Genomic DNA, 27003 nt, shown 5'->3' on the forward strand with positions numbered 1-27003 from the left:
AATCTTGTCTTGGCTCTGTGTTGAGGGGACTGAATAATGGGGACATGGGAAAGTGTATCTCTGAGATCCCTAAATTAGGCACGAAATACACCAAATTCTTCTTATAAACGCTTCTTATTTGCAGCAGTCTCTGCACATTTCTGAATATATATTGTGATTAAAATCCAAACCCAGCTAATGCTAATTATTCCTTCCTCTCTTTTTGTTGCTGGTATCCTTTCTAAAGATGTTATTTCATTCTGTTTACAAGTCACATGCCTCTACTGAATTGTAACCTTATGAGGAGTGTTTTTATTTATCTTTCATTTATTCAAATAGCATATATTTATTGTGTACCTCTTCATGCTGGGCACTGTGTTAGGCACATAGGCTACAGTTTTTAGCAAGATAGGCCTAGTCCGTGTCCTCATAGAGCTTATACCTCCCTTAGCACCTTATACATAGTTGGCTTTTTTTGTCAAGTGATGTGGACATTAGGTTAATGCAAATCACTAAATTAATACCATTTAAAATAGCTTTAAAAACATTTCAGATGTCAGTGTCTCTAATAAATCTTTGGCTAGTATTAAGATGAACTAACACTGACATCAGTGGAGTTTAGACTCAAGACTATATTTAGAAAAGCTAAGGGATGTTACTTTTATTTCTGAAAGAGAATATCTAATTAAGGTTTTTCTTAGGAATTAAAAAAGTTTGATGCATAATTTGCAAAGCATTGGCAAACAAAAAGAACAACTATTTGTATGTCATTATTGCTCTCTTACTTTTCTTTAGCACGTGTAAGAGGCAGCAGCAGCAGTAGCTGCCAGAGATGAAAACCGTTACTATCCTGGGTCTGAAGAGAGAACATCTTGTTGCTTTCCAGTGACTTGGCTTTCTTTACAGGGGTCACGCACAAGAAGAACAAGACTTTAATAGAAGTTTTAATAGTTTTGGAAGTGGGAAACTTAAGTACCTCTGTACAGAGCTTGGGAGCTGCAGGTGGAATTTGCCTGGAGCATTGTTAAATTTTGTGGCTTGTGTTCCCTGAGGATTCTTCTACATGACTTCTCTTGTTGCTTGTGGATGGTAGAACCACCCTAATTTGAGATTGGAGAAGACTGGAGAAGGCTCAGTCCATCCAGATAGCCCAAGTCTCCTGAAGGGTTCAAGCATGTCAGTGAACTTTCTGAGTTTGGAGTAAAGCTTGTTTTGATTTCCCTAGTTTCAGGTTTTCTCCTGTGTTTACCAGTAGAGAAATGAAAATCTTGGGTTTTCCTTATGTAGAACCAATTCACTTTACCAAAGACTGACATATTTTTCACACATAGACAACTATGTAAGGCCTTCTGCTAGAAAGGCCAAACATATGCTCTGGCACCAATTTTATTGAGATAAAGCATTAATACTAGTAATTCATGTTAATATCCTTTTTTGGCAAAGGAACAATAGACTATCAGTTTGGTTCTTGCCACTTTTTCTGTTGGATCAAGAACAAGTTAAATTATCTTCAAGATGTATCAATATCTTAAACTCCCCATTTTTTTTCCCCCCATTATTTTTGACGCTTGCCCTGCAACTGAGTAAGTACTTCTTTAGGGTATGTGACAGTTGAATTGGCTTGGGCTTTGGAAACATGTCTTGGCCTTAGAGTCTGTTTATGGTCATTCTTTTTTTAAAAAAAACAAATTTTATTTATTTATTTAGTATATTTATTTATTTATTTATTTTTGGCAGTGCGGGCTTTCTCTAGCTGTGGCAAGTGGGGGTTACTCTTCGTTGTGGTACGCAGACTTCTCATTGCGGTGGCTTCTCTTGTTGAGGAGCACAGGGTCTAGGGTGCGCAGGCTTCAGTAGTTGTAGCACACAGATTCCGTAGTTGTGGCTCGCGGGCTCTAGAGCGCAGGCTCAGTAGTTGTGGTGCACGGGCTTAGTTGCTCTGCGGCATGTGGGATCTTCCCGAATCAGGTATGGTCATTCATATACGTTTGCTCCTACAAAATGTAACTAGGTTTGTGAAAGTCAATTTTGTGCATTTCAACATTAAGTTCTATTTATAGTGACTTATGGGATGAGAAATTGGGCTACATGGCTTCCTAACATCCCACCACGTATGTATCGGTTTCGATTTTAAGTGATTTGCATTATACTTTTTCAAGTGGATAGTCATACTGAGTTAACAATTTCTTTAAGAATTCCACTAATAAATCACAGATTCTCACTGCTAGTATTATATTGCTTTTTCTTTAATGACACCCTTTTCCAGTTTTTGGTTTTGCAAGCTAATGGAGTATTTAAAACAAATTCTCAGAATGCCCTTAGAACTTTCGGTTCAGACCAGACGCCTTGGAACCCTAGTGCTTTCAGAGTTCTTCCGCTACTCCTGCAATACCAAATGTAGCTTCTTTTAGCGTCTTTTTGGGTTTTGCAGGGCTCCCCTAGCCTAGGGCTGGGAGAGCGGAAAGAGCTCATCGGTTAGTTTGAAGGCAGGCGGGCTGTACAGGCAGCTTTTCCCAGACTCTCCCAGCTCCGGCTTTTCATGCATACCAGCAGAGCCGCTTTTTTCCTCCAGTGATTGAAACCATCTGGACTGCAGGGGGGGTCACGTGTGTATGAGAAAATGACATAAAGTTTCAGACCCCCTTGTGCTTTGCTCCAGACCCAGACAATTCTTGGTCGGATGGTCCGAGGTGAGGGCCGGTCCAGTTTGAGGACCAACTCCTCACCCTGCCCCCGAGCCCTGTCTTCCCATCCCCAGCGCCCTCCCTTCCCCCTTTGCGCACTCTCAGCGCGGTTTTCTTGTTCCCTCCAGAGCCTCCGAGCACACCCCCTCCGCCAGGCTCCAGCAGCCCACCCTTTCTGTCTCGGGTGGAGGCACACCTCCTCCACGCCCCCCTCCACTCAAATCTGTGCTCCCTCCCTTCCCTCTCCCTCCAGCCCGGCCGCAGCTCTGGGCGCGGATGCCCGCCCGACGACCGCCCTCTTTCCCGGAGCGGCTCCTCCTCCGGGCTGCGCGGCTGCAGTCAAGCCCCCATCCGTGCGAGCGCCCAGCCTGGCTGGGGAGCGCAGAGGTAAGTGCGTCCGGGCCGCCGCCCCGGCTTTCCCTGCCCGTCTTCTCGCTGGGAGGTTGCTTGCTTGTCCCAGTGCCCTTGCTCCAGGCCGGGTGGCGGGCAGGAGGGCCGCCGGTTCCGGCTCTGCCTCTGCCGCGCCCTGCCCTGCCGCTGCAGTCCTAGCCCTTTTCCCGCTATTCACCACTCCTCGCCCCGGAGGTGTTCCAGCTCTGGGAGTGTTTGCGTTCGGGGGCCTCTGAAGGCGCAGACGAGCTGGGCTGTTGGGGGCTGCCCTCCGGACGCTCGTGGCTAGCCCTACTTCCCGGCTCCGCTGGGGCGCGCAGTTAGGGGTGGGGAACATGGAGCCAAGGGTCTGGGGAAGTGCAGAGCTGTGGTGTGCGACGAGGAGCCCGAAGTCCGAGCGGTCCTGGGAGTGGACTCTGTGCGAGCCCCTGGACGCGCCCGGGCTGCTCTGCAGCTCTTACCTGGAGCTGTGGTAGTTTGTGTGCGGGCTCCTTCAAGAACACACACACACAACTCAAACAAAGGAAAATGAACTTCGCAGTCTATTACTTTGATTACCTTTCCTTTCTCACCCTTGTTCTGAAGTGCACTAAGTATTAAAAGTGTATTTTTAAGTGACCCAAGACTAAAGGACCACACTTCAGCCAACGTTTTATGCCACCTTATTAAAGAATTCAGTAGTTTGTAGAGTTCAAGAGACTGAACGTTTTCAAGTGTTTCTAAAGAGAGATTATTGCATTTTCCTGTGGTCTGTATGAGACTGCGGTTTATAATTATTTGAACCTGAGTAAAACAACTTAACTAAGTGAGAGAATTGGCCTTAATGCTGCCTTAGTCCAGCTCTTGCTTTTATCCCCATGCAGGTGTTTCTGCTGTTTGGACCACAGGGTCTTGGGAATGGTGAAGGGGTCATTATCCCATCTCCAGGGCTGTTTTGAGCTATCCCTTATGTGCACATACGTCAATTGGCCATCTTAGGACAGGCCACAAGGTTAAAACCCAAGTGACTATATTACTGTTTGTTTGTTTTTTTCTCCAAGTAATATTTTCAGAAAGTGAATCCCTTCACTGATGAGATTTTTCAGAAATAGGAGTTTCTAATGTATCAGAAATAGTCCAGGTTCCAGAAAGCTAATCAAAGGTAGAGACCAGATTGCTGTTAATCTGTCTCCCATGCTGAATTAAGGGCAGCACAAAGCAAGGGCTCAAAAAAACCTGTTGAATGCATGGAGTGAATTAAAGCATCTTGGACTCTGCCAGCTTGGCTGAGAGTCCCCCTGTGACTACATAGATTAAGGCTTCATTTTCATTTACCCAATAAATATTACCCTTGGAAAAACTCTCCAAGATACGGGTGAGATTTGGTCAAGTGTATGTGGGAAGTGGTATTATCCCCTAATTGGGCCAGAAGGGCAACCATTATTGGTAGACAACCCCAAGGCAACTGAATCTTCAAAGTATTTTTCATTGAACACTTAAATTGTTATTGGCTTGACAATTGATAAAAACTTTGCTCTTGGGTTGGTGGACTCATCGGGGAAAGAGGAGTGACACATAAGAGAACAATAAAAATTTTAGATCCATTGGCTTAGACTATAAGAACTATAGAAGCTCAGAGGAGAAAATGATTATGAGCCAGGGTAGTTTCATAGAAGAGAAAAGATTTCAATTAGGCATTGAAACAAAGCATGGTTCTGAAATTAGTGGAAAGTTGATGGGGAGAATTTTCAAGAGAAGAGAGAGTCGACCTTTTGGATTGGAGCTAGGGAAAGAAGTGATGCTTACTGAGCATCTACTCTGTGCCATATGCCATGTTCTCTCTTCCATCTTCTAGTGCTATGAAGTAGGTATTGCTGTTCTTGTTTTAAAGAGAGATGATCAAAAAGATAAGTAACCTGTTCAAGATCACACAAATAGTAAGAGGTAGAGCTGGAATTCCAGCTCCCTGAGGTCTGATTCTAAAGCTTGTGCTTCCCCAGCTGCCTTCCACAATGGCAATGGCAGGTTCAGTTGAAGCAGACTGGTCAGCTTGAATTCTGGCTCAGGAGCTGGAACTTTATCCTGTAACATTGTCTAGCTTTTAAAGATTTTTGAGAAAAGAAGTGATGGGCAATGTTTTTAGATTAATGTGACATCTGTGTACAGGAATGTGACACACTCATCTTAGGTAAAGTGCAAGATGTAGTTCTTAATTAGCGGGTTAAAGAAAGTGAGTGTAGTCAGGATATCTGGGTGTGTAAATTCCTGCCCCGTTTCCCATATCCTTCGATGGCTTTGTTCACTAGGTAAGAATGGGTTGCACAGACCACAGGGCTGCCAGGGATCAGAGAAGAGCTGGGTCCCAGCAGGTGAGCGTTGACATGGAATGTGTATGCGGAGCAGCACGACTGCCGGTTTGTCATTTATGTTCCCCATGTGTTTTTCAATGCTTTGGTTAAAATTTTTTTTTCTTTCCTGACTACCCTGGGATGTAGATCAATGTTGTAATTTGTTTAAAAGCCTTTCCTAAGTGGCAAAGTTGAGCTCCCAAACTAGGGCCTCTGCCCTAAAGATGTTTAAGTTGAGATGCCCTTTTCCCCCCAACGTTCTGTTGCTTCTTATAAATGCTGAATTTTTTTTTGCGGTACGCGGGCCTCTCACTGTTGTGGCTTCTCCCGTTGCGGAGCACAGGCTCCGGACGCACAGGCTCAGCGGCCATGGCTCACGGGCCCAGCCACTCCGCGGCATGTGGGATCTTCCCGGGCTGGGGCACAAACCCGTGTCCCCTGCATCGGCAGGCGGACTCTCAACCATTGCGCCACCAGGGAAGCCCATAAATGCTGAATTTTAAAACTTGGCACTAGCAAGGTAAAAATGAATTGAGATTACCTTTCTTATTAATAAAACCAATTAGGAGAAAATGTACATTTATTTCACTTTTTGTTATGGAGGAGCAATAGGATGCCTTGGCGTAGTTACTGTGTGGGAATTTAGAAGGGATAGGAAAGCCAGGATTTAGGGATGTGCAAAGCTCTTTCTACCTGGCCACATTTCTTACCAGTTAATTGTGTTATTCATGTGTACAGCTAGGGAGCTTACAGGGCCATTGACTATCCAAGTTTATAGGCAGGCCCTTTGATTCTCTGCAGATAATGGGCTCAGGAAGGGCAGCAGTGGGTGGAGCCATTTTGTTGGAATTGTCTCCCACTTTGAATGAATACAATCTAGATTTCTTGCTCTTCCTTGTGCAACCTCTAGGCCTTTTCCTCCTCTGAATGTGTCAGTGCTCTGAAGACTTGGTTCTTAGGCCAAGGAATATCAGGTAACAGGAGGCTGCACAAAAAAGGGCAGCTGACGGAAAAATCAAGTTTGTCAACTAAAGAAGTTTTAACTAATGTTAGAGTCAACCATGTTTTTTTGTAAAATAAAAAACTGCAGGGCTTCCTTGGCCGCGCAGTGGTTGAGAGTCCGCCTGCCGATGCAGAGGACACGGGTTCGTGCCCCGGTCCGGGAAGATCCCACATGCCGCGGAGCGGCTGGGCCCGTGAGCCATGGCCGCCGAGCCTGCGCGTCCGGAGCCTGTGCTCTGCAACGGGAGAGGCCACAGCAGTGAGAGGCCCGCGTACCGCAGGAAAAAAAAAAAAACAAAAAAACCTGCAAAACCAAAATTTGATCTCAGTTCTCCAAATCCATTTTTACCTTTAGGAGCCTCTAACCGGAGAGCTTGCCCTATTGAATGAGGCTTTGGTGTGTAAAATTCTCACCAGCACCTCTAAATGTGTCAGGACATGACTCAGTTTGGGTTTTGGACCTCTGAGGAATGTGACCTCTTGGTGTAGGGGATTTAGAGTCCAAAGATATGGGTTAAGGTTCCAGCTTTGCCATTTATTTAGAAGTGTCTGGAATTCGATGTTGGAGGGATTTCTTAGCTCAGTTTATCTATTTCTTCTAGATCAGGGTAGTCTCCCAGGATGAACTGTAGTTCATGCCCTGATAAATCCCTTGGTTCCTTCTCCCATTTTGTATCTTGTATCACCTGAAAGCCATTTTGTTTTATCTGTGGCCTGTGGTTATAGATGAGAAAGGAAAACCATCTAGGATTCTCTCCAGAGAATGGCAGATCTCATTGTTAGTTACTGGTGATCTTTTGGTATGGATTTCTGTGAGAATGCTCTTGAGGTTAGTTTTGGGAGTTGAGGTCTCAGAAGGGAGACTTCGGCAGTGCTCTTGTTTAAATGTCAGAGATGTTTGGTTGCATTTGTGGCTCATTGCTTACACAGTTGTTAATGTTTTTATATTTCGTAAGCATCTGTCATTTTTATAATTTATTAAAGGAATGATTTAGATTTTCTAAGATAGCTAAAAGCTTAGAAAAATAAGACTAGAATATCCTTTTGATACTCAGATGTAATCTCGTAGTGTAGTAGAACCACTTGACTATTTTAACCCACTCCATCTCCAAATATCCTTAAATTTTTCTCAAGAGATTTGCTCTCTCTCAAGAGACTTCACAACCTCTCCAGGAAATGTTTTCTGAGCTTTCCAGACTGATGATCACAGATTATCTCCTTGTCGTTAGCCTGAGTTTTCTTTTAGTGTTTCTTACTTTTACTGTTTTCCCATCCCTCTTCAATGCATAGTTGTTCGCAGAGTGGACAAACTGTCTTTCCTGGACCCTAACGTCAGCTACCAAAAGTGCAGATTGTTCCTTCTGTACCCATCCTTCCCTTCCCTTTCTCTGGCTAAACAAGCTGAGCTTTCTCCGTTTAAGTCTTGCTTTTTAGACCGATGATTATACTTGTTGTTTTGTGTGTTGTTTTATGCAGGAAGTCAATATCAGATATGTTGGCAATTAGAGCTTTCAGATTGAAGGGAGCCTTTTGGAAATAAAATGTGCTTTTTTTCTCCCCTATCAGCATGAGTAATTGTGGAACATATGTAAACTCGGGAGATGATCTTTTTAAAAAAAATTATCACCAAAAGAATTTTGCCCAAGTCCTTTAAGGACTTAAAAAGAATCCAGCCTTTGCAAGATTGCACTAAAAGTACCAGACTAACCCAATTAAGGCCTTTCTAGAAGTGTGGGAATCATTTGTTCAAACTGGAATTTAGGACCCCCAAGCAAATATGATAGAAATAATCTGCTTAACCCTTTATTAATAGCATAAGAAAGAAAACCCTTTTTAATGGACCTCTTGTGATAAAGGGCCATAGTGATTAGAACATGCTGAGAGTCCTGATTGTCAGTGTTCTGGAAACTGCTTTGAGTGGACAAGTGTCAATGTTGGTGGCTTTTTGTCTTTCTTTGACATGAAGTTGGGATCTTGGTGTTAATTTAGCTAAAGACAAGTTTGAATATAGATATTTGTAGGTTTTTTTCCCCCTTCTCCCTACTCTTCCCTTTCTCGAAGGCTAGATTGGAGTAGATATAGCCTCTAGTGAAGGAGTCAGTGTCTTGGGACATTTTGTCAGACACTGGTCTTCAAGGGAGCACTCTGTATTGCTACCATTTGTACACTCTGGTGTTCAACTAATGTTATTGAATATCTGCTATGGACAAAGCACTGGCTAGTGCTTTCAAGCATCTGTTTGTTCTCTTATTGCTTTTCTTCAGTGAACATGCTTAATATTAGGTGTTTGATGAATTGATTAGTGGGTAGAGTTAAGAAGTCAGATGGGAAGTAATTTTTGGATACCCCCGATTGGATTACTGCTATGGGGAAGTGGCTGTTTGTACATCACTCTGGCTTCTGCTCTAGATGCTGAGATGACCCCTGATAAAGAGGCTCAGCATGTGGGCATGTATTTTCTAGTGAGTGAACGGGTCGCCGTCAGTTATTTTTGCTATTAGTCATGTTAGGTTACGTATACTGTTGCCGGGAACTCCACTTAGTGTAATATCTCCTGCATTAGAAAGTGCCCAGTGCGTTAGTAGTAAGGATTGCCTGGAGAAGTTTTTCCTGAAAGTCTGGCCTTGCCACTTGAGCCAGGGATGGATTCTAGGTGCTTAGAACCGAGGGGCTTCTACACAAACCAGAGTGATCCTAACACTGGGATCCAAAGGGAATGGAAGTTCTCCTGAAATTTTGTACTGCTATGGGAGGGGAATCAAAGCTTTTGCTTCTCAGTGGACATTAGATTCTATACACAGAGACCTAGGGATGAAGAAAACCAGCTTACAAATGAATATTTAGTGCTGTATAGGGTTAGGAAGAGCATGGAAAAATGGGATTTAAGGTCAGAGTGTTCATTTGAGTCCTTAATGTACAATTAATCAGAGATAACAGCAGTGAGGGTTTTGTTTTGCTGTTTTTTTCCCTCCACATCTGTGTTTTGACAGGTCACTGCCTTGAATTAGAATAGAATTTAGTACCAAAGTGTTTATACGGAAAGTGATAGCAGAGTCATGGGAGATGGGCAGAGGACACTTTGTATCTTATTTCAGATGGACCATTTTTAAAACCCCCATAAGTAGCTCAGTGGTCCAAATTAGTTAGAAATAGCTTTGCTGAAAGGTATTGGTAAAATAACATTTAGCAGCCTTTTGTCTGTTCCAGGTTTAGATATGAGTGAGAAAGCCAATTTGGAAGCAGTTTCATGTGCTCAGCTCTGCCCACATTCAAATCGCCGACATAGTTCCCATATCCTTGTCACTATTACTGGGCCCTGGGGGCCCAGGGGCAGATCTCAGGATCTGAGGCGCAGATGTGGTTGAAGCCACATCAAGAGTTGGTCCTGGTGGGTCAGCATTATTTTCTGTGGTTATCACCAGCGCTGGGGGCGTGGGGAGGAAGGTGGGTGGGACAATGAAGAGAAACAGAAGGCAGGGCTTCCCTGGTGGCGCAGTGGTTGAGAGTCCGCCTGCCTTTGCAGGGGACGTGGGTTCGTGCCCCGGTACGGGAGGATCCCTCATGCCGCGGAGTAGCTGGGCCCGTGAGCCATGGCCGCTGGGTCTGCGCTCCGCAATGGGAGAGGCCACAGCAATGAGAGGCCCGCGTACCACAAAAAAAAAACAAACAAAAAAAACCCAGAAGGGCATATAGTTCTGTGGAAATTGTCTTTCCACAGAAAGAAATAAACTCTATAAAGAAATAAACTCTTAGAACTTCTTTTCCCCCCTCATTGACTTTTACCATTCTGTTGGAAACTCGTATCACTTGAGGTCATTTTATAAATACTCAGAGTCACTAGCCAGAGGCATTGTGACACCTGTGCATTGGTGGAAGGAGCCCTCCTAGATGATTCTCTGGATGTGTATTTGGCTTCTGCCCATTTTCTTTCCCTCTTTTCACCTAAGTTTTGATGCTGTTGTTTTTTTAAGGAATAATTTGGCTTCAGTGTCCAGAATTCTTTAGGGCTATGGGGACTGGGGGCCAGGGGCCTGAGTGTGACATGTTGCCAGATAGGAGAGACTTTTACACCTAGGCAAATCTCCAGGAAAGAGGAGACAGAAAAGTTTATACACAAAGCATAAGGATTGGGAGTCAGAAGGGAAAATGGCGTGGCAGGTGCTTTGGCCATTGTGACTATCTCTAGCAAGATGGGCCTGATGGTTGGATGATGGTGTGATACTAAAGATATCTTATAATCCACATCATTCCTTGAAGAAGATGAAGAAGTTTTCTTCCTTAAGAGAAAAATATAATAATATATTGACTTAAAAATTTTTAACTTACGTGATGTGTCCACAAGTGTCTGACTCTGTGCCAAGCATGGTAGTGGGTATACAAGTATGTGATAAAAACAAAAAAAAACAACCCTGAACTTAGAAAATATAATTGTCGCCTAAAGAACTCTATAAAGTATTAAGTTATCAAGTTTTAAATTGTGAGTTACATACAGGGCCTTTGGGGCCCCAGACAAGGCTTAGGACATTGCAGGTTTATGGAAAAGCCTTGGGTTGAATGGAGGCCTTTGGAGATGTTGGAGTGCCCCAGGGCTCAGGCTCCAGCCCCCTTTTCTTCTCTATCTGCACTTTTCTTAGGTGATCCCATGGCTTTAAAGTACTAGCGTTCATGGAATGTTTACTTTGTGCCAGACTCTGTTCTAGGGGCTTTACATGCATTAGTTTAATCTTCGGACAACTTGGTGATGTAGGTACTATTACCCTCACTTAAAGATGTGGAAACTGAGGTCAGAGAAATGAACTTTTTTGAGATCACACAGTTCATAAACTGGAGAGTCAAGACGTGAACTTAGTTGGAGACTGGATGCCAAGCCCTTAACTGGTTCTGTTTAGCCTTCTAACTGGTCCTGAACTCCTCTACCCCTGTCCCTTCTTCCCATGGCAACCTAAGTATTATGTTCGTCCCCTTCTTTAGCCCTTATAAGGAATCCTGCCCATCACACTCAGAAATAGAATTCACATTTACTACCAAGTCCTTATGTGCTCTAACTCCTAGCCCTCCCACCAGCTCTTCGCCTTCCCCCATCTCTTCTGTCTCAGAGCCTTGGCCCTGCACCTGGGATGCGCTTCTTGAATATTGCTCATCTGCACCCTCACTTCATTCAAGTGTCGGCTCAAATGCACCTCCTCGGGGAGGCTTTCCCTGACCATCCGATGTAAACTACTCTCAGTCAATCTTTAATGCTTGCTTTGTTTTTCTTCCTAAAATTACATTACATATTTGCGTGTTTTTCCTGTCTGCTTTTACAAAAATAAACAAACGCCATGAGGTTAGGGAGTTGGTCCATCTGTTTCCTGGTATCTTTACTTTTTAGAACAGGACATGGAAAGTTTTCCTTAAATATTTGTTAAATGAATAAATGGTGTCATATGCATTTTGTGTTCATGTTTAACATTACTTGGATAAAAAATAGTGGAGAGGAAAGGGATATACAGGTGATACATACAGGTCTGGGTCTTACTTGGCTTTATGTTTATTACCAAGGCTTTGCCATAATATCTGGCCAAGAAAATGCTCAGAAAATCTTAGTTGAATGAATACATTGTTTGATTTATTTTGAATTCCAGACATAGGAGTTCAGAGAAGAGAGAGTATTGTGGACTGGAGTGCTTAGAGAAAATTCACAGAGGACTTGCAGACTTTGAAGGAGAGATGGATTTAGTTGGTCATATAGGAATCATAGAGTAGTTTTAAAAAATTAATTAATTAATTTCTGGCTGTGTTGGGTCTTCATTGTTGCATGCGGTCTTCCTCTAGTTGCGGTGAACGGGGGCTACTCTTCGTTGCGGTGTGCGGGCCTCTCATTGCGGTGACTTCTCTTTGTTGCAGAGCACGGGCTCTAGGTGCGTGGGCTTCAGTAGTTGTGGCACGTGGGCTTCAGAAGTTGTAGCTCGTGGGCTCTAGAGCACAGGCTCAGTAGTTGTGGCGCATGGGCTTAGTTGCTCCGGGGCATGTGGGATCATCCTGGACCAGGGCTTGAACCCATGTCCCCTGCGTTGGCAGGCAGATTCTTAACCACTGTGCCACCAGGGAAGTACCATAGTGTAATTTTTTTAACCTGGGAGGATTATTAAGATGATCTGGCTCAATCTTCCTATTTATAGACAGGGAAACTGAGCCCAGAGATGTGAAGGACTTATCCAAAGGTACACAACTAGTGTATGTCAGAAATGTCTCTGGAATCCAGGTATTAAGTTTCCTAGGTCAACTCTCTTTCCTCTATACAGTGATGTTGGCTTGTGTGGGATAGAAATTGCCATGGAAATTAGGCCATCCTAACTGAATCAGAAGGTTTATACAAGAGGTACATGGGAGATATGGGAAGCTGAATAAAGTAAAGACCAGATCCTGGAGGATCTTGAATGTTATCGTGAAGACTTTAAATTCAGAATGACAGGGAGGCATGTGAAAATGCTTTAAGTCTTGCCCTGTCTTTTTTCTCCAATGAAGGTGACATAATTGGTAGTATAGAAAATGGATTGGAATTGAGGAAGAAAAGTGGAGCCTTGAGGAGTTAGGAGGCCCTTGTAACGATCCAGGTATTAGTGTAGTTAGGGGCCTAGTAGCATTTCAGTTTTTTTTCTTGTTTTTGGAAATTCGTGGTTTTTGAAGATGACATGTAATCCTTTGGTAAGATGTGTGTACCTAGGTTTTTAAGAGAGTTTGGGAGTAAAAAGCCTGGAGAACTGGTATTTTACCTTAATTCTGTACATGGTTGTAAATGACATTTTAGTATCTAAATGATAATTCCTCTTAAAGAAGCCAAGCCAGGTTAGCAAAGTAGGGATAGAAGATAACACTATACCAGTGTGAAAACAGTGATGGAGGGGATGGGGAAGGGCAGGAGGAACAGACGGACAATGAATGGGAGCAGCTTCTAAGAGAGGGCCTGGGCCTCTCTGTCAGAGGAGCTGTGCTGTGTCTGGGGAGTCAGGCCTCCAGGGACCCCAGCTTTGCACTGTTTTCTTAGGACTCAGGAGGCTGATGAAAGTTAAGACCTGCATCCTGGGCCCACAAATGCTTTGGGTGGATGGGTTGCAATAAAGCCCAGGCCCATACATGTAGTCCACATAAATTTTCAACCAGAGCTGATGAGAACAGATTGATACAGTCCTTACCAGGCCAGTGAATTGGCACAGGGTATGATATTTTATTTATTTATTTATTTATTTATGGCATCAAAAAATCTGAGAGGTTTTTTTTATTTTAATTTTTTATGTTGTAACAAGATTTTGGACCAGAAAGGAACATTCCTTTTTAGACATTTTCAAAGAAAAGAGTTAATACAAATTCTTCTAAGGGAGGTATTATAAAATTAACTGTAGTTTCAGTGAGCATTTATTATTAGTTGAGGAATGACAGACTTTTCCAGCAAGTCAGGTTTATTCACATATGAATCACAGATGTTTGTATTTCAAAGTGTCAGTGGGTAAATTATTTTCTGAGCATTATAAAAAGCAATTCATTAACATTAGATGAAGATACGAGGTTATTACTGATTGTAACAGTGTTGAGCCAGGCTGAAAAGCTTGCTCAGGTTTTGCATGCCTCTATCCATCCTACCGAGCGTCTGAGCACTGATTTCATATTAGGCACCGTGTTAAGTGCTTTGGGGAATTCAGAGATGAAGGAGATTACAATCCCTTTATATTTCAGAGCCAATCTTTCTAGCTGTATCTCCTGCCACTTCTGATAATGTCTACACCTGAACCACAGCACACTCACTGCACACTGTTTTCCAGTCATAGCTACAAGTTTTGGCTCAGGTATTCTTTCTTTGAGAATGCCTTTCCTTTCCTTTTTTGCCTAGCAAAAAGCTTTCAGGGTGTGATACTTTAAAAGTTTTTTCCATCCTCAGGAATCTTTTTCCATCTCTAAGGAAAAACTTTAAAAGTCAGCAAGAAGTGAGAACACAGACCTTCAAATAATATCTCATACTGGATCTGAGAGTTTGGGTTGCAGAAAAAAATCCTAGGGTATTCAGCATTCAACAGATACTTGTTGAGCAGGGCCTATTAAACACCAGATACTGTGCTGAACATTGGAGCTTTAATCTTTTGATCATATTGCATCAAATGTTATTAATATAGAATATTAACATTTGGTTCTATTTTGCATTAAGGTCTTTAAGCCCCCAAGGTTATATGGCTCAGTCCGTAAGATCTCAGTTAGTTCAGACTGTTCACTTATGCTTGCATTCATTTGTTGGATGTGTACTGTGTAACAGCCAATATGCTGAATGCTGAGACAGTTTTGAAGAAAAGTAAGAATTGGTGAGGGTCCTCAACTGGTTGACTGGAATTTGCCAGGTAGATCTGGTAGCTTCCAGTTTGCTGGGATTCCTGGCCAAGAGGGGAGTGTTGTCAGCAGTACTGTACCTCCTTCATTTGTTCTACCCACACTGGGCACTCCCCTCTCTCCCTTACCTCTGTCCCTGGCCCTGTCTTTAAATTTAAGAGAAATGAAAATTAGCTTCTTTGCATTAAGTTTGGGAAATTCCATTAAGGGCAGCACTTCCTGATGAAACCTGTAAGTTTGCAGTCTTTCCAGGAGAATTTCTTTTGCCCATGTGATCCCTAAGAAGAGCCTTTTCCACGGGAACTTTTTTCCTTCCTCTGAAAGTTGCTTTGCCTGTGTTGTAGACACTGGGCATGCAGAGTTTGGTATTTCTCTGACCCTTCACTTCTGCCTGCTTCATTGGCTCTTTGGGGTTGCTGAGAGGGGCATGGTGTCTTGTTTTCGTAGAATGAATGACACAAATGAGAGGGAGGCAATCATGCTAAATTTTCCCATCGTTTCGAAAAAGCAGCTGCTCAGAACAAAAGAAGACAGTTGCAAAAGAGGAGTGTTTTATTGAATCTTTGGATTGCCATCTGGAGTGAGGTTGTTTTCTCTTCCTTTGCTTGGCATCTGGAGCTAGCTTGTGTACTGTCTGAGGTTTGCTCTGCTTTCTTCGTGTCTGTGGGCTTCTTTAATAGAGAACTACAAAATATAAAATTATCTTTATCTTCAACTTTAAATTGGTTCTTTTAAAAATATAATATGTGGGACTTCCCTGGTGGTCCAGTGGATAAGACTCAGTGCTCCCAATGCAGGGGGCCCAGGTTTGATCTCTGGTAAGGGAACTAGATCCCACGTGCCACAACTAAGAGCCTGCATGCTGCAAGTGAAAGATTACGCATGCCGCAACTAAAGATCCTGCATGCCGCACTGAAGGTCCTGCACACCACAAGTAAAACCCAGAGCAGCCAAATAAATAAATGAGTAAATAAATATTAAAAAAAGTATATATATACACACATATATATAAATATGTGTATTGTAGTAAATTATAAAAAAAATTAAAACCTTCACTTTCCCAACACCCAGAGATCACCACTGTTAACATCTTTGTGCACCCTCTTCTAGAACTTTCTCTAAGCATATCTATGTACATATTTGTATTCTTTGTTTTTCACCAAAGCAAGATCACACTATACATACTGTATTTCATTCTATCTTATTTTTAAATTATTTCCACTTTTCCTGTTCAGTGAATTTATATTTTAACTAATTCCCAGGCCATGTTTCAGATTTCCCCATTGATCCTCAAGCATCCTGTCATTTTTTCCGTACCAACATTGAACCTATAACCACATGCTATATCTGGTTGTTATGTCCCTTAAACTTCTTTTATTCTAACCCAGTCAGTCCCTTTTGTATGATATTATCTTGTTGAAGAATTATCCTTGGGCTTCCCTGGTGGCGCAGTGGTTGAGAGTCTGCCTGCCGATGCAGGGGACGTGGGTTCGTGCCCCGGTCTGGGAAGATCCCACATGCCGCGGAGCGGCTGGGCCCGTGAGCCATGGCCGCTGAGCCTGCACGTTTGCAGCCTGTGCTCCGCAACGGGAGAGGCCACAACAGTGAGAGGCCCATGTACCGCAGAAAAAAAAAAGAATTATCCTTAATAGACTCCTTTGACTGAGTGCTGACTCTGAGACCTCTGTATCACTAAGAGTTTTACAAATGTCATCTCATTTAACCCTTGTGACAACAATAAGAAGCATGTTATTCTGTATTTTTGCATACTGTCTTCCTGTGAGATCTCAGCTATCCCCAGGGATTCAACTATTTCCTTTGTGTGAGAGACTATATCACCTATATCTCAGTGGTCACCTTAAGAGCCTGAACTCTTGAGCCAGATGGCCTAGGTTCAAATCCTTTTTCCACCACTTATATCTGGTCCTGGACAAGTCATTTAACCTCTCTGTGCCTCAGTTTCCTCATCCGTAAAATGGGGTAATAATAGTGGGTACCTCATAAGGTTTTTGTGAGGTTAAAAATGAATTAATATAATATAGGTAAAGTACTCAGAACTACCTGGCATGTAGTTAGTGTATATAATTATTGCTATTGGACAGCTGGATGATCCACAAGCACCTCACACTGTCCGATTCAATACTTATCTGTGGAAAGCTGCTCTTTTTTCTCCTGTATTCACCAGCTCCTTTACAGACTAATCTCTGACTTTTCCTTCTCTCTCAGTAATCACACTCATAAAGTCTTGTCACGCCATTTCTCAAAAGTCCTCCTTGCTCTCTTGCTGCCTCTAACCCATTTAAAGTCTTAACCATCTTCTTCCTGGAATGCAGCTTTAATGTCTCAGAATGCCTGCCCCTGGATTTTCTTAAGTCAATCTCCCAGGCTGCTCCCAGAGTGAGCTTTCTAAAATACAAGTCACTTACCATACTTCCTTGCTAAAAACTTTCCTTTTTATGAGAAATAACATAGAGTAAAGGGCACAGATATTAAGCATGTAGCTTAATGGACTTTAACATTTGTGTTTGCCCATATAACTACCACTCAGATCAAGGACATTTTCAGTGCCCCAGAAGGTTGCTTTCTGTCTCTTCCCAGCGAGTATATGCATCCTTAGCCCTAACCACTCTTCTGTTACCATTTGTTTTGCCTTTTCTTGATCTTCATGTAAGTGAATCACAAAAGCTCTTTATTGAATCTTCTTTGACAGGATAATTCCAAACTTATTTAACATGACATTAAAAAATCTTTGTCATCTGGCTTTTACTTCAAGTCCTTCACACATGGCCTCCCCTTCCTGCTATGCTGAAATGGCCTGTGGTTTGCCAACACAGGCTCTTATTCCCTTTCATTTTTTGTGCTTGATATTCTCTTGGCCTTCTGACTTCATTCCCTGGCAAATTCATCCTTTAAAACTCAGCTCCAGACAGAATCCAGTGCAGAAAGCACTCTGGAGGCATGATTATTATAGGTAGTTACTTATTTACACGTCTTTCTCTCTATTCATCAATTTTAAGAGCCCATGGATGGGGCATTTCCCCCCCCTAATTAGTTTTATACAAATAATTCATATTCTTTCTTGAAAAATTAGAAAACAGAGACAAAAGAATCACCTACAGTTCTACTATACAGAGATGACCATTGCTTACATATATACCAAAATCTGTACCAACACTTTAAAACAAATAAATAAATAAATATGCACTCATAAAATACTACTTATCCACTTTAACCTATTATTTAAATTTAATTTTTTCCCTATTTTTTCTATTATAAAAACACTGTGATGAACATCCTGATGCCTGTATTTTAGTGCAGTTCCCTGATTTTTTTGGAGGATTCATTCAGAGGTAAAATGGATAGATGAAAGAGATGAACATTTTCAAGGGCTTTTGATGCATTTAGCCAAATCACCCTCCAGAAAGTCTTTAAGGTGTGTACACTTCTGCTAGGGTGAGTGAGTGTCTGTTTATAGCCATCCTTGCCAAGAATGAAAGAATGAAAAGAATGAAAGTAATATTTGCAAATCTGATAAGATAAAAATGGTATTGCATTGTTTAATTTGCATTTCTTTGATTGCTACTGAGGTTGAATATTTTCTCATATGTTTAATGCCATTTAATTGTATTTCTTTTGTGATTTACATGTTCATGATTTTTATATTTTATTTTTACTGATTTTACCAACTCTTAATATTAGGGATATTGACTCAACACACACACACATATATATATATATATATATATATATATTTATATATATATATATTTATATAAATTGACTTTATTGCTTTCCACATATAAACAATTAAAGTAACTTAATGTAGTGAAATATATTAATCTTTTAACAAAAATTTTTTACCTGTAGTGTCATTCTTAGATCTTCCCTCAGCAAGATTAAGTAAATATCCATTATATATTCTTCTACCTCTTTTATGGTATCATTTTTAAAATTTTAATATTTACTCAATCTGGAATTTATTCTGTTATAAAATAATAGTAATAGCTAATATTTTTGAGTGCATATTATACACCAGACACTAATGCCAGGCACATGCTTTACATGTAATGACTCATTTAATACATTCAACAAACCTGTGATATCGGCACTGTTATTTTCTCTGTTGGTATCACTGTGAAATTGACCTGTTTACTGTTGCCTGGCTAGTAAATGGCAAAGACAGAATTCAGGTTCAAGTATTTGAACCACAGAGCCCATGCTTTAACTACTCTGCTAACTTTATTTTTGCCAAGGAATTGTCCTAATGTTATTTGTTAAAGAATCCATTCTTTCCCCACTGTTTTGAAAATGCCAATTTTAATCATATAATAAATTCATATATATAACAAAAGTCTAGAAACACACCTAAGTGTGTTTCTAGACTTTTGTTCCATTGGGCTGTCTGTCTGTTATGGTGATAATGCCAAACTGTTTTAATTTGTGTAGCTTAAAGACTATATTCTCCTCACCTTTGCACCCCCAGTGCCTAGTAGTGACTGTCACCTTGTAGATGTTTAATGAATATTTGAAGAATGTTGTAATCCTTGGAGGTTCATGGATAGAATTCAGAGGGTCTGCAACTTGGGTAGAAAAATTACATCATCATTTTCACTGACCCCCGTACTGAAATTTAGTATTTCTTTTAATTATGAGTATAGGCAATAGAGCACAGTAGTAATAGTACTACCTGTGACTTTGTCACTGATAGAAATCATAGATATTTGCCTAGGTGAACCCTAGGTTAAGAACACTTACTTTACTGTGTTTCTTTCTTGAGGCCGTTTTATCACTGTGTATAACACCAAGGCAGAGCTTGATACTTAGTAGATGCCCAATAAATATGTTAATTAAAAAAACTTTAAATTTTCCCATATATTCTTATCCAGCATCAAATATTATCAACATTTTGCCAACTTTGTTTTATTTATTTAACTCTCTCATCATTTCTGGAATTTTGAGTTATTTTACCCAATAATATTTCAGAAAGCATATCTAACTGATAAGGACTTTAAAAGTATATAACCACCAGAGATATTGTTTGATATCACTTATATGTGGAATCTAAAAAAAAAATGATACAAATGAACTTATTTACAAAACGGAAACAGACTCACAGACTTAGAGTTAATGAATTTATGATTACCACAGGGGAAGGGTTAGCGGGGAGGGATAGTTAGGGAGGTTGGGATTGACATGGACGCACTGCTATATTTAAAATGGATAACCAGCAAGGACCTGCTGTACAGCACAGGGAACTCTGCCCAATATTCTGTAACAACCTAATTGGGAAAAGAATTTGAAAAAGAAAAAAAAAAATTTTGTGCAAGTTAAAAAAAAAAAAAAAAAAATATATAAAACCACTCTCATCACATTTAACAAAATTAGCAACAATTCCTTAATATCATCTATTACCCAGGCCACATTCAAATGTCCTCAGTTGTCTCAAAGATGTCTTTTACTTGAATTGGATGTTTGCATGGGGATCTACACAATGCCCACACTTTGCATTTGGTTGGTATGCCTCTTCTGTAAATGTCACTGACATTGTATAAATTACTTGTTAATTTATCTTCATGTTCTGATACTGCTTCTCCTCTTGTCCGTTGCTTCTTACTTTTTGTATATTTTTACTAATGACTTATTCTTGACCATTGTTATTTCCCTATTTAGCATTTTATTTATCTTTTTAATAAGAAATTGTTGATTGTGGCTATTTGATCTTATTTTTTAAACTTAAAACATTTAAGTCTCACTTAAAGTTGTTCTTTGATCTGTATTTTGGACTTGAGGTATGTGATGGGTATATTTCTTAATTTGTTTTCATTTTCTCAAGGCATCTTCTCATCTTGTTAAAAAATTTGAGGTGAAATACTTTCTCAGAGCTTTTTATACATATCTGGGCCTTAATTATATCCTCTGCAAAACTGGAAGAAAGTCAAATTTGGGTCTTCTCCATACGTAGAGTTTTTTCTTCTCTTCATACTTAAAAGGTATGAGAATGTCATACATAGTGTTAGTTCCTCATTGTTGATTTTGTTTAGGATTCTGTAATCTTATTTTCGGACCAAACTCTTTAATCACTTCTGGACAGTTTGCTTCTGTTAAAATTCTGATTACAGATTTGAGGTCATTTGTTCAAAGATTTCTGTTATTTGCAGGTGGTTCTCTGAGCTGCATCCCTTCTCATGATTGTCATTTTTTGCATTCTTTGAATCTATTTCTTTCATTAAAAATTTTTTCTGTATATTATATCTTTTTCTGATTAGCTTTTTCTGTAGCATCATTTCTATTTTTATTACATTCATCTATTCATTGATTTAGTATGGACCTTATGTTTTTACTATTTCTTTTGCAGCCTGTACTATTTATATAGTCAGTATGATAGTCTGTTTTATACCTCGAGAATCAATATCAGCCATTCTGTAAATTTGATTGATTGAGTGTTTACTGTGAGGAAGGCATCCAGTTAAAGGGATTGGCTTTGTTCTTCTTTTCTACCGTAAGGCTTTTTTTTTTTCTTTGACTCATATCTTTTTCCTATTTATTCATTTTTGTAAGTTTACTTGTTGATCCTCCTTTCATAGCTTCAGACTATTTTGTTTGTACTGTATTTACTGAGATTTGTGAGAAGTCCTTTTCAATATATCGAGATTTCATTTCAGGCTCATTATAAAGGTTAAGGAATTGAGCCATTTAAAATTTTGTGATGTTGAATTTAATTAATGGTCACTTAATTACAAACCCCTTATTTTGGAAAATGACTTTGTATAAGAGAAATGGAATTCTGAATTCCCATTTCATCTTTGTTAGGATTAACTTGAAGGAAGAGCCCTCCAGTGATAAGAGAAAGCTTTTGAAGGACACGGTTTGTACCTGAGAGACACACCGTTTGGTCCTGTTTCTGGAGCGCTGGCTGCTTGGTTCTACAGCCTCCAGGTCTGTGAATACAGTTGTACTCAAGATGTCCCCTTTCTCAGTCACTCTTCTCTCACTTTACAAAAAGAAGACATAGCATTTCTCATCCTGAATCTTGCCGTTTGTGTGCCGACTGTGTGAAAACTTCCCAGTTGGCTAGCAAAGGAGCAATTAAAAATACTTTTAGAGAGAGTGAGTGACTCTGAGTAACAAATCCTTTTCCAAATCAGATGGTTTTTAGTTTTTGCTTTCAACAAAATTGAAAGAATTGTCAGTTGGTAGATCATTAAAAATTTTTGATGATAGACCACTGTCTAATTTTGGCATTTAGCTCAGGAGTGCAAAGGTTGACTGATATTACTGTAAAAAAACTTCCTTCATTCCTGTCTAGTTATTTATGTAAACAGAGTTTCTTGGCACTTGCAACTATAAAAATGGAAAATTAATGTATTTGCAATACAGTTTTACTTTTTATATTTAATAATACAAATTTGTAATATGTTTTGATCAATTGTATATTAATAACAAAGGTAATGAAAGCCCAATCCAGAAGAAAAAAATTTTTTTAACGTTTAGAGCTTACTGTTATAGGAGAATTTAAAAATTTATATATATCAATTTATATGTAATACTTATAATGCAGAGAAGTATCATAGGCTTACCAGTAAAATATTTTCAAGCGTAAAATATTAGGGTAAAATTCTGAGGAGGAAGTAAAAATGATAAGTGTATATGGAAAAAAAAGAATGGCATAAAATTTCATGTTTTTTTTTAAATGAATGATGGTAGATTTCAAATCACTGTGGTATTTAGATTTCATTGGATTCATTTAAGAGAGTGACGTAATTTTATTTTAAAATGTCAATGTTTATTACGTGCCAGAAGGTATATCTCTACTACTATCTGTGATGCAAAAATGTAAATGTTGATTTAAATATATGGAAGGAGTACTTGTTTTGCAAAATTCACTTAGGGCATCTTTGAAAAATGAACATTTACAATAGAGTATGATAGCGAGGAAAGGGAAGAATAATAAGGAAAAGATGCAAAGGAAGCCCCAGGGTCAGAGAAAGCAGCTAGAAGCGGTGCTGCGGGGACTGAATCTTGAGGGACTCTTGGAGCTGGCTAGCATAATAGAGGTGGGAAGGCATTCCAGGAAGAGGGAACAGTTTATGCAAAAGGCTCAGAGGTATAAAAGAACATGAAAACTTTGGGGGAGATGGCAGGAGTGGCATGAACCAGATGGCGACTTAAAGCCAGCCCAGAAGTACACTTTGATGGCCCAAAAGGGAGATGCAGTGGGGTTGGAGGTATGGGGAGGGAGCTCTTGGCCAGGCATGAGGTAGTGAGGGCAAGAGAGATCCATTAATGGTGCTTCCTTCCCAGTGACTGTTTTCCTTATTGGTAATCTTCTGTTCCTTGTTTACATTTTGCTAGGGGAGTAAAATGAGGCCCACCCAGGGTTACTCCTCTTACAGGTTTTGTTACCTTAGTAGCAATGCGCAGACTGAGACTAGTGCTAGAGTCCAAGGGCTCTTACCCCCTTTGGCCACCTGCTTGGTTGAGGTCATCTGCTTGTCATTTAAAAGGGTGACTCTAATTTTGGAATTGAAATTTGAGATCTTTGGACCGATAAATACTTTTTTTTCTGATTTTTGAATTTGTTTACATGAAAAACTTTTACAAATTTCTGCAAATTAAATCAAGCTTAACATTTACATTTACTAAATAACGCTTGTTATAAAGAATTCAACTGTGTAAAATTCTATGGTCCTGGAAAAGGTAGTATGTGAGGTCACTCTTCTGGCCCATCTCGTACTGGGAATTCTTTTGCTTTCCTGATGGAGAGGCTTCCATTAATAGGGATCAAAATAGGAGTACTATAACATGAGGCTGTATGTAGTCTTGAAAAAATTGATTATGGTTTTTTTGTTGCCTGTTTGGAACATTTGTTCAGCAAAGTACTAGAGACCTGATTCAGTATTTGCTCAGAGCAGATTGAAGGAACTCCAGAAGGGTTGATTCGATACTACACAGAAACATGAGGTGGTGAGCTGAGTGGATTTTCTACATTTTAATAGTTTCCAGGATGACACTGAAAGCCCTGCCCTTAGAGAACCCTGAGCCACCTAATTATTTATTCTTCTAGGCTCTTAAGAAGGAGAAGAGGGAGATTTATACCATAAAATAGTTGCCCCGGCCTTTCCAAAAGAGGCTGGAAAGGAATTGTGGACAGCTATGGAATGTAACTAGCAAGGCAAGGTAAGGAAAGCCACATGACTTTGAGTTCTTGTGGGAAAAGGTTGTACTTGGCTTCATTATTTCCAGATCTCTGTTTTCAAAGAACTCTCTGAAGAGCCTGGCTCTTGGGGGACAGTAGGAGGGAATGCTGACAAGCAAGAACTGAGTCAGTGCAGGAGACCTACTCTGTGCCAGTCACTGCTTGATACTCTCCTAAATTCCACTGATTGTCTTGAAGAGGAGGAAATCATGACTCAGAGAAATCAAGTAATTTTCCCAAGATCCCACATTTGAACCCAGGTTCATTTGATTCCAAAGCCCTTTCCACTACATTGTGATGATGCTTTGTGCTGAAATCATGGAAAATGAGCGATCTTCTGGATTGAATTAGGGAACTCATGGTATCCAGCTAACTTTTCTGAAAAACTCTCAGTACGCTTTATTTGGAGGCTTTTGGGGAGAGGAGTAATGCTGGTGAGGAGAGAGGTCTTGAGGAGGAAGATACTAGGAATTCTTCAGACTGTCTCTGTTTCATGTGAAGGGATTTTGTGCTGTGGCATCTAGTCCTTGGTGGTTTGAAAGAAATGGCTCCTCAATTCATTTGCCACCAGTTGTCTCTGTGGAGGAAGATGGGAAAAGACTAGCATACTATAGGATATTGAATTTCATAAAACACAGTTGTTTATTTTTTGAGGCCAATATAGAATTCCTAGAAATTAAGATATTTTTCCCAGGAAACGAGGCCAAAAATAAACAAAAACCCCAAACCTGTCATCATCACATCATATAAGAAAGGACATTTGAAAACCAGAATAATAAATTAAAAACAATAACTAAAATAGGATAATAGGGCAGCTCTTTGCAAGAAAGCACCTAATTCTCCTCTTTTACAAAATTAGGTTAGATTTAAACTATTTTGAATCAAGAAAAATTGAAACGTAAAATTTATTGATGCGTTTGTCAGTTTGGGGAATTTTTATTTGTTAGTACAACATCAGGAGAAGCTTGACTCTCCAGCTTGTTTCACACTTTATTTTATCACAGTTACTGTTGATAGTGCATTTCAACAGGTATGTTGATGAAAACAGCATCAACCGTCAGAGTAATTCACACAACATGGAATATTCTGGTGAATGGAGAGAAGTGGGTAAGTTGTTCGGCTTTTAATTCTGTGGCCAGGCCAAGGAGAAAGCAGAAGTCATAGCTCTGGTGTCTGACTGGAGAGGGCTCCAGGAAGAGTGCTGCCAGAACCTGTCTGTGACTGGTTCGTGTACCAGGCCAGGGCTGCACAGGACCCTTACTGCCCACTGTGGATCAGGTAGGAATTTGAGAGGGATGCTGTACATGATAAAAACTTTAATCATGGCCTGGGCCAGTATTTAAGAGAACCACTCCTCTAAAGGAATTATCCTGTTTGGTTCTCCAAGATAATCTAAAGGCAGAGGCACAGACAAAGGCCCATTGTTTTCTCCAGGGCAGCTGTTTATTGCATCGGAGCTAAAGAGGAGTGTGGGAAGCCCGCAGGCCTGTGGCCTAGGTGCTCAGATTTGGAGGTTGTCCTGCTGTTCCTCCTGGTTATTTTCTTCTGATTCTCTCTTGTGGGAACTTTGGGCAAACTGCATTTTCCTCCAAGCAGTAAAGTCTTAGCTTTACCTTCTACTTGGTCTCTGTGCCCGGGAGTTTTTGTGAACTCTCTGAGTGCCTGGGAACTCGGAGGAAAAAAATGCCCAAGAGCAGCCTGGGAATTCCCCAACTCCCCCAGGCTGCCTGCCTCATCTAAGGGAACACCTAACTTCTGCATTTCCAGGGCCATGCTGGGGAAGTGTGTGTTTTGGCCTCTCTGGAGAAGGGCACATTAGCTTCCCTTGGCCTGTTTACATTAGTTTGGTCCTTTCTGCCTTTGATTACACATGAAGCTTTGGGGTGGGGGATTTCCCTGTTTCCATGGAGTTCACTCCTTCCTTTTGTCTGCCTTCTCAATTTTTCCACCTGGGGAAGAGCTGCCCTCTCCATTCCCCCTATCCTTTTAAAATACTTTCCTTGGCTTAGCTCCTTGTCTCATAGACTTTGCCTAGTGAGTGAATCAGTTCACAATCAGGAAGCAATTCCTCTGTCTCCTAAAATTCCCTTTTGCTATGTTCTGTGACTATTAGACCATTTCTCATTTGCTCATCACTGTCTTAGTTGTCAGTACTCTCCTTTTTTTTTTTTAAAGGTTTTTTTTTTTAGTTTATTTATTTATAATTTTGGCTGCCTTAGGTCTTTGTTGCTGCGCGCGGGCTTTTCTCTAGTTGGGGTGAGTGGGGGCTACTCTTCGTTGCAGTGCACGGGTTTCTCATTGTGGCGGCTTCTTTTGTGGCAGAGCATGGGCTCTAGGCATGTGGGCTTCAGTAGTTGTGGCTCCCCGGCTCTAGAGCACAGGTTCAGTAGTTGTGGCTCCCCGGCTCTAGAGCACAGGTTCAGTAGTTGTGGCTCCCCGGCTCTAGAGCACAGGTTCAGTAGTTGTGGCTCCCCGGCTCTAGAGCACAGGTTCAGTAGTTGTGGCTCCCCGGCTCTAGAGCACAGGTTCAGTAGTTGTGGCTCCCCGGCTCTAGAGCACAGGTTCAGTAGTTGTGGCTCCCCGGCTCTAGAGCACAGGTTCAGTAGTTGTGGCTCCCCGGCTCTAGAGCACAGGTTCAGTAGTTGTGGCATATGGGCTTAGTTGCTCCGCAGCATGTGGGATCCTCCCGGACCAGGGCTCGAACCCATGTCCCCTGCATTGGCAGGCAGATTCTTAACCACTGCACCACCAGGGAAGCCCAGTACTCTTCTTAAGAAAGGGAATAGTCTTCCAAGCCCAGAGGCTGGATGGCTTATGGGAGCTTGTTGAGCTAAAGTGTTGATGCAGGATTTCTTAGTTCTTTGGGTTTTTTGTTTGTTTGTTTGTTTGTTTTTTGTGGTAGCGGGCCACTCCGGACGCGCAGGCTCAGCGGCCATGACTCACGGGCCCAGCCACTCCGCGGCATGTGGGATCTTCCCGAACCGGGGCACGAACCCACATCCCCTGCGTCGGCAGGCGGACTCTCAACCACTGCGCCACCAGGGAAGACCTGTTAGTTCTTTGGGATGTG

General features: G+C 41.0%; 1 protein-coding gene across 5 annotated transcripts in view; it reads left to right on the forward strand.

Moving 5' to 3' along the window:
* The window catches only part of DENND2B (DENN domain containing 2B), a 174147-nt gene that overhangs the window by 17391 nt on the left and 129753 nt on the right, over window positions 1–27003 (forward strand). Inside the window, exon 1 of one of the 5 annotated variants that reach the window (XM_024757031.1) lies at window positions 2974–3050. The exons of the other annotated variants lie outside the window; for them this stretch is intronic. The gene's annotated coding sequence lies outside the window, so the exon portion shown is untranslated. Of the gene's footprint in view, window positions 1–2973; window positions 3051–27003 lie in introns of those variants that run through there. 5 annotated transcript variants of the gene reach the window in all.

Source organism: Neophocaena asiaeorientalis, unplaced genomic scaffold (genome assembly GCF_003031525.2).
Source record: "Neophocaena asiaeorientalis asiaeorientalis breed wild unplaced genomic scaffold, Neophocaena_asiaeorientalis_V1.1 scaffold504, whole genome shotgun sequence".
Taxonomy (NCBI): Eukaryota; Metazoa; Chordata; class Mammalia; order Artiodactyla; family Phocoenidae; genus Neophocaena; species Neophocaena asiaeorientalis.